Source organism: Helianthus annuus, chromosome 4 (genome assembly GCF_002127325.2).
Source record: "Helianthus annuus cultivar XRQ/B chromosome 4, HanXRQr2.0-SUNRISE, whole genome shotgun sequence".
Lineage (NCBI taxonomy): Eukaryota > Viridiplantae > Streptophyta > Magnoliopsida > Asterales > Asteraceae > Helianthus > Helianthus annuus.
The window spans coordinates 26571291-26580372 of NC_035436.2; the positions used below are offsets into that span (position 1 = coordinate 26571291).

At 35.0% G+C, this 9082-nt stretch overlaps 1 long non-coding RNA gene across 1 annotated transcript; it reads right to left on the reverse strand.

Moving 5' to 3' along the window:
* Positions 1-5765: 5765 nt before the first annotated feature.
* Positions 5766-8739, reverse strand: LOC110934482. Its single transcript, XR_002588380.2, has 3 exons — positions 8593-8739; positions 7203-7288; positions 5766-5961 (listed from the first exon to the last, which is right to left on the reverse strand). It is a non-coding gene; the product is annotated as an uncharacterized LOC110934482 (long non-coding RNA).
* Between the last annotated feature and the right edge of the window lie 343 nt (positions 8740-9082).

The window sequence follows — 9082 nt, forward strand, 5'->3', positions numbered from 1 at the left end:
CTTCAAGATGATTAAACCCTAAAATTCAATTTCATGTCACACCGGTTTAGTCTCATATAAAACACTGTATCTTCTGCATGTACTAACTAAAACATGTTTAGTTGCTGAATTTCACAAAAAAAAATCGACCTTTAGCTAATCGGATTTTGGAAGGAAGTTTATCAGAATCCAAACGATGGTGAATGGAGACTTTTTTTTCTTGCAATAGAGATGATGAAGATTGGTGAGTTGATGGATGTGTTGATAAATGTAGATTGTAATGATGAAATATCTATTACCTATAAAGTTAACATTCATTTATATATTTTATAATCTTCTAATACAAACGGTTGCATTTTTTTTTGTTGATTTTTAATTATAGTAATTATTTACGTTTACTTATTAATGATAATTGCATCATAGATTTGTATCTCTATATTTAAAGAAATTTGTTAAATATGTGCAATAAAAGTTTAACAATTTTCATTATATATGGAAAATAGAATAACCATGTTTTTACATATTTTTTGTCTTTAAATAACTTTTTCTTATAAATATAGATAATACCTAAAGCATCTTCATCCAATTCAAAGTTTTATTATCAGTGAAAATGCTTAACTGTTTTTTACGTTTTCTATCAAACAACAATATGAATTCTTGGGTATGTTGATGTTATAATTATTTTTATTTATTTATTATATGTTTGTATTAATTCTTACTTTGCATATAGATTTTACCGAGGAGTTACCACAACTTGGTAGCTGGTTTCAAGTTAGCTACTGATGGTATGGTTCAAATCATTACACTTGATGAAAGAATTTTTAATGTCAAAATTAGAAAAGCAGGTTCTTCATACTTTTTTCACAACGGATGGTTCAATATGATTCAGTCACTACTATTACCAAAGAATTCGTTGCTTATGTTTCAGTACGAAGGTAGTCTAACTTTTAGATTGATATACTTCTATCAAGATTTTGCACTTGCTCAAGGTGATTTCTTACATTGCCAAACATCACAATTCTCTGAACATAAAGATCACTTGGTAATTATTTTTTTATGTTTGTACTATAGTGGTATTTGACAAATTTTACAAAACTTTCTTTAATATAAAATATTTTTTTTTGTACTTGCAGCTTATCGATAGATTTTTTGTTCATCATAAATTGAAGAACATACTACCTACGAAACATGTTACTATAACCTCTTTTCCTAACCGTACATGGTTGGTTGTTATGGAAAAACATGGTGAAAACTTTTATATGACTACCGGATGGGATCGCATTAAAGAAGACATGAAAATTGAAGATGAACACTTTATTATCTTCGATATGATTTATGAGTCAAAATTTGATATAGTGGTTTTTAGAGGGACAGAAGCTTTGGTCCGTATTCCTGAACGACATCTTGGACGTGTTAAACTAGAAGTTAAAAAAGAAGTTAATGAAGAAGGTGCTGCTTAAATTGTTTAGTGCTCTTTATGCTATGATTATGAACGAACAAAAGAGAAGTTTGTTGTTCTCAGTATTACATTTTATTAATTTTTACTCATATAGACGTTCTTATCATTTATTCATCCCCCTTATTCTTCATGAAAATTTTCATTTATTAATATATATGTATGTATTATTTTTTTACAAAGATAGATTAACAACCCATGAGTATTCACGGGTTATAACCTAGTAAAAGTATATACAAATAAGAGAAAAATATAATAAGGATCATAAAACAATGTTATTATAAATCATTTACGTAAATTAGAAACAAACTTTATACATAAATGTAGGGTAAATTTCCTTGATAATCCCTGTTGTTTGTAATATTTACTTTTATTCCTCACTTTTTCAAATTTACATGTATTTTCTCTATGGTTGTGGGTGAGGTCGCTCAAGCAACCAACCTTGTGCTTCAAACTCCAACAACCGTGGTCGCTTCCGTCGTCCTCCTCATAGTCATCCTTTTAGGACTGATGGACACTGCACTTCTGCATGCCCTAACTTTGCTTCCTATGCCACTAATACTCCAGCCATAGATGCTCACTTGGATCAAGCATTTCACACCCAATGTCATGTAACTAAGGGAACCCCAGATTGGACTGCAGATACCGACGCTACAGAATACATGGCCACCGACACGAGTAATAATGATAACTCCATACCTTATAAGGGTCACTCTAAAGTTGTTAGAAATGATTCTCTTTATATAGGCCACTGTCATGTTTCAAACATCTCATTAAAAGATGTTATGATGGTTCCAAAATTTACATGTAATCTATTATCCAATAGCAAACTAACTTGCGATTAACTAGTTTAAGTTTTGTTTTCTCAACCTAATTCTATTATTCAGGATCGCAAAACGATACAAACACTTGCAACGAGAAAATGTGAAGGTGGTTGTCACACCCTCAATTTCCACATGCGGAGTACTACCGCTAGGCGTGTGACTGACCAAAATCAAGCCACCAATCATATTGAACAACAATGAATACAGAGCAGTTTTTTCACAGCCAATACGATTAGTGACTATAAATCTCTAAGTCCAAAGTTTAAGTCTAAGAGATCGTTTACAGATAATAGCGGAGGAATAAGTTGAACAGTTCAAACCAAAGTTTCAAAGTTCATAATTATTATTAAGGAAAACCCAACACGAGTTAACGCGACCACTACACTCCCCAGTTGTAAGCTCCTGTTTCATTACTATGTACCTGCAAAGCATGCAGTAGGGTGTCAACATAAAGTTGGCGAGTTCACGACTTCACCGGTTTTATTTCCAAAAACGTAAGTTATTTGATTTCGTATTTATAATCATGTAATTGGGAGCTACCCCATCTGTAAGCTTACTAAACTGCATGATATCGAATAATGGTGATTGTCATGTTGTTTTGCCCCAAGTCAATGTCTATCATCATTGACCAAGTTGCAAGGCATACTAGTTCACTCCCGATCCACCCGGTCACGGTGTGAGGTTTGTCAAACCTAGTAGCGCTATCAACTAACATTCGGTTCGCCCCCGATGATTAGTCGGTATTGTAAGTGGGGACTTAATGATAGAGTTTCGTTTAGTTTGCTAAAACATGATTCATCGTATTCCCCCCAGGACACATGCTTTTAGTGTGTGTGAACTCACCTTGGTTTGCTCGGCAGGTAGTTTACTTGTTCTAAAGTTTGGTCAACCACGTCCTATTATGGTTACCAAGTTGAGATTAGGTTCTTACTCAAGTAACATTACTTATACACGAATCTAACATATAGCACATAAGTAACATGTATCACATATTGGACATATAACACAAACCCCAAACTGAGAACAGTGACATAAATAATCCAATACCAATATGCTAAGCATGCGGCCCAAAATACGAGTGTGCGGCCTGATTTATCTGTGAGGTTCATAGCAGTATATAATTTATATAGTCCAATGAAAGGATGTACGGTCCAAATATAGGTGTGTGGCCCAAAATATCAATCTCCCACTGCCTAGTGTGCGGTCCCTAGGCAGTGTGCGGTGATGCAAACCAGTTATTATACTATGTGCTTCATGTGTTGTACTATTATGTCTGCAGTCTCATGACTTATATGCTGAGCAGTAATGTTTGCACATCCCGGAGTGTGCGGTTATGCATAGTTCGGTGGTACACTGTGCATGCGTCATTGTACATCAGCCAGTGTGCGGCATTCGGGGCATATTTAGTGTGCAGTGTGCTGTATTTGCTTGTACAGTAAGCTGAGAAGTTTGTGCACAACACATCTGTACAGTAACATTAAATCAAAACATCTTTCATTTAAATTTCTATAATCTATACAGCCAAATGCCTATCATAACAACAATCATTTGATCATTCAACCATTCAATATCATATCCAACCATCTGATGTCTCATCATCTATTCCATTCAATAATAATAAATCAATACATCTAATCCTATATCATCAATAAGTATTAGTAGATCCAGATTTTCACATAAGCAATGACCATCACAACACCGTTATCTATGAATCAAGAATATTGTTAACGGAATTATCTTCATAACAATCAACAATCATCCATATTTACCATTAAACTCAGAAATCTTAAGGGTTTTAACAACACATCTTATTTATCAAATATGTCATGAACCCTTTTGTTTTATTATGCTAGCATCTAACCATTATCACTCATATTATCCAAGCAAATATTGATCAAGTGCATTCATCATCATGTATAATCATTTAATATACAAATCATCAACCAAGCTTGCAACCTTTATCATGTATAATCATCAACTAATAGTGATATACTAACCGGGTAATGTATGGCACAAGAGAGTGTAAGAAGGGTGATGAAACAAGGCCTCTAAAGCTTCAATAGCTAACTATCTTCACGAGGGCAAAGCTGCCGTCGAAAACCAAAGGACGTGAAGGAGGTTTGGTGTGTTTTTATGGTTTTTAGAGAGAGAGAGTTAGAGAGAGAGAATGTTTTTAGTTATTGACGGGGAAACATTCCCTGGCAAGTGGCAGCACATGAATATTTATATTATTCCAAAGATGCCGCTCACATCAAGGAAATGTGCGGTCATGCTAGGGTTTGCAATGTGCTTGTATTGGGCCTGTCCAAAGAGTGTGCGGGTAGCCCAAGGCAGGAAGGGTGTGCGATCCTTTACTTATTTCGAGGGAGCAGTCCATCAGTTAGGCCAAAGAGGTGTGCGAGTATTGGAAATGTGTGACCAAGAAGGTATATTCGTGTAATTTTGTAACCTGTAATCAATTATACTCATATACACATGTACACATATTCACATATATTAGTTTAAGAAATTATAAATTTCATTCATTCGACTCTTATATTTACAACGTCAAATAGATCGTGAAGGAAAACCCGAAGTGTCACATTATCCCTAAGTTCAAAGAAATTGTGTCCCGATATTTAGCGAGCAGCCACTTACAAGCTAGTGTGTTTAAGCATTTTCGGGGCGTGTCACATCATCCCCCTGTTGGTTTGGAATTTCGTGCCAAAATTTAGTAGTAGCCTCAGTGCTAGTGCTGGAAGTATTGTTAAACAACTGCGGATACAAGCGCATCATCTGGTCTTCCCGTTCCCAGGTAAACTCTGGACCACGACGTGAGTTCCAACTAACTCGGACTATTGGTATCTTGCTACACTTGAGGGTTTTGATTTCTCGATCCATGATCTCAACCGGTTCCTCAATGAAGCGTAGTTGATCGTCAATTTTGAGTTCCTTAAAAGGAACAATAAGAGTTTCATCTGACAGATACTTCTTCAGATTTGATACATGAAAAAGGTTGTGTACCGCACTTAACTCTTCAGGCAGGTTTAGTCTATAAGCTACCTTACCGATTCTCTTGAAAAATTTCAAAAGATCCAACGTATCGCGGATTAAGCTTGCCCCTTTTGCCAAAACGTACCACACCTTTCCAAGGTGAGACTTTTAGTAGAACCCGGTCCCCGACCTAGAATTCTAAAGGTTTCCTTCGCCTATCAACGTAGCTATTCTGATGGTCACGAGCTGCCGCCATTCGTTGCCCGATCTGGGCAATCTTTTCCGTGGTGTAAATTACACTGGGCCGGTCATTTGGATTTTGCCAACTTCTGGCCAACACAAAGGTGATTGGCATTTACGTCCATACAATGCCTCGAACAGTGCTGCCTGAATGCTAGTGTGGTAACTGTTGTTGTAAGAAAATTCTACCAGAGGTAAGTGTCGTTCTGTAACACCCGTCCCATTGTTTTAAGATTTTAAACTAAAACACGAATTTTTTTTCTTTTAATTTCAAAATGCATCATTTCAAAACTTAGTTATAAAAACTAAGTTTACATGGTTATGGTATTTTAGTTTACAAACTAACTAGTTAAAACATACAACATTGAGTTTAGTGTTTACAAATAAACATTGTCTAAAACAAGATTAGATTAGCGCAGAAGCTTCAAAACTTTGTGTCCGGTTCTTGAATTCTTCCTTGATCGGGGTCCGAAATGAGACGAACATCACCTAAGGTCAAAACCACATCAATTGTTAGTTTTGACAACTTTATAACATGTAAAAACAAGTTCCGGTATCATACAAATAACAAAAAAAAAATTCAGATTTTTGATCTGTCGCGCCACGCGACAGATTCCTTTCAATTCTTCGCGGGCCGTGAGCACTCCGGCGTGTCGCGCCAGAACAAGTGACTCCCTTCACGTGTCGCGGGGAAGACCGTTTTCCAGCGGGTGCAGGTTAAAATCTTGCACATTTGCCCAACACCATTTTCTTTCAATTTTTCAACTTCTAAGGTGCATAATTTCATTCTACAAGTCCGTTTTTCGTGATTCTTTTTCCTACGCGTTCGTAATTTAATTCTCCATCTTACGGAGTGAAAACCCGACATCTAAATTCACAAAATTTTAACTTTCAAGCTCTCGGCTTGAAATTCAATTATGACACTTTTGACCCGTTCGTGATTTATCAAAGAAACTTGTTTATTACCTTTTCAAATATCATGCATATCACGTTATATCAATTTACTAATGTGCAAGGTTCAAATTACGGGTTTCTTATGAATTCTTAACCCGTTTTACCTATCTACTCCTTTTGACCCGTTAAGGGAAGTTAAACACTTTTAACTATAAATCTATATATAAGCGTACCTGGCCCGAGTCAACGTAAAGACCCGTTTATACCTTGCTATTATTAATTCAATATTCTATGATGACACAATTATCCAAATTTCTATTCGTTCCTGTAAACATATGACTTAACAACCGACATTAGTTGATATGGTCATATGAGATTATCACCATCATTTGACCCATTTGTTCTATACGACCAAACAATTATATTTATTACAAATCATGGTTTCTAATAACTCAATCACGCATCCGACCATTACGGATTTTACCACAAAAATTTCCTTTTTTTTACATATTTGACCCAGTTCGGCTTACGTCGTGGGTATCCTTTTAATCTCGATTACAATTAGTCATCACGTGACTAAATTACCATTTCGCCCCTTTTTCCATTATTAGTTAAGCTATGAGGTAACTTTAAGAAAACTCATAAATTCTTAGTCGATTTATGAGTAAATTAACATTTTACCTCTTTCACCATTAATCATTATTTTAAACGTTTTTATTCGTTCCAACCCATTTCGTTTCGTGTCGGAACCCATAATTCGAACATGATCTATTGTTGTATTTATCACCTATAGAATAAATACGTATGCTAAAAAAATAGGTGTAAGCTTTACTTACAGTTTGCGTCCGTTCGAGCTTTCCTTGCGCAGTTGACCCGTTTGATCCATTCCTTTCCAGCTTCCACTTAGCTTGACGAGATCAAACTTAACACAATACCCACAAGATTTGTTAGATTAGTCATTATATAAAATGACCACAACATCTCATGGATTCACACATACTCATTTATTAAGACATTAGTTTTAGGTCAGTTTGACTTTCGTAAGTCAAACTGTCCTTGTGTATGTGACTGAGCACTAACTTAGAACATGTTTGGCATACACGTACATATTACTTGCATAAATCATTTGTATGTATTTTAGATGCCTTTAATACACCCAATTTCATAAGATTTGTTTGAAGCAAATACATGGTACACACCACACCATTCAAGTATGGAATAAAAGCTACTATGACATACCTCTTACCAAGTCTTACAATCAAATTATATTTCCACGTTAAACATATTGCCTCAAGTTAATTTATTAGAATGCCATCATTATCACATTTCTCACAATTCATCCTTTTCTTGTATACAATTTTCGTAGATTAAGTTTATCAATACAATGTGTAGCAACTTTACAAGGTAGCTGCGGAATCGACTATTTTAACCACTTTACGGTTTTATTTAGCCCTTAGTGATCAAAGATGAAATGTAGAATACTAAAATATCTTTCCAACCCAAAAAGAATCAGCTCAATCCGAGCTTCCTAGAATTAATTATGATTTTCGCAAAATCAGCTCAGAAGTCAAAATGCTTCCAATCAGCTTGCTGTCAAAACAGTTCAGCCGACTTCGGACACTGTTTTGACCCGTTTAACATCATAATTTAACAAACATGTTCAAACATAAAACGTAGTATGTTTTAATAGCTTTCTGAGCATATAAGGCTCAAGCTCACATGCCGTTCCAGTGATTTTATATGATTTTTTAAAAAACTGCAGCCCAATAATTTTTTTTATTCCAATCAGCTTTGTTATTTTTTCTTGTTCAAGCATTTTATCAAGCACCTTGTATGCAACACGAAACATCAAATTTCTCCAGCCCATTTAAGTGTTCTAAACCCTTAAATTCTAGCAAAATTAACAAAGACTAACATCAACTTCAAATCTAATCATGCATTCACTATTTCAAGTAGCTAGACACCACAAGAACAACAAGACATGGCCAATTTCTTCTACCTTAATTAATGCATCAATTTTTTTCATAAAACCCTCTTATCACACATAAGTGTAGTCATCAAGTCCCTAATCTTTAACATCAATTCAGCAAGTTTTCGACTAGGGTTTGTTTTCTAGACACTAATTCAACAGAATATCACTCATGCATGCAACATTCTTTCTGAATTTCGATTATGAGTGTTCATCCTAAAATTCAAGATATCATCAACTTACAAAATTTGACATACCTTGTGATCTCCATGACTTGGTGATCGTTTATACGCGTTTATTCATGAATTTAAGCTCGGATTTCCCTTCCAATTTGGTGATTTAAGGAAGAACTAGGGTTTCCCCTTGTTTGGTCACCTGGGGATCGACACACACACATACACACTGTGTGCGTGTGTTGTCTTTTTTATTTTATTAAATAAAACTTGGTTTCCTTTTTAACAATTTTGACCCCTCAAGTTTAATTTTAACTATTATGGACAAGAACTCCATGTTTTATTACTCATTTACACATCACTAACTAGGTTAATTATTCCTAGTTAACTTAGTGGATTCAGGGAGTCATGACCCGTTTCATTTTAAGTCCCGTTATCTCGGGCTCCTTATAAACTTTATCTTCTCAATGTGTTTGTTCTCTTTTATTTATTATTAAGCTTACTTGTTTGAATTGTAAAATTTTCCGGATTAAATCTTTACCGCCAACGGTATTTTATCCGCTCTTTAATATTT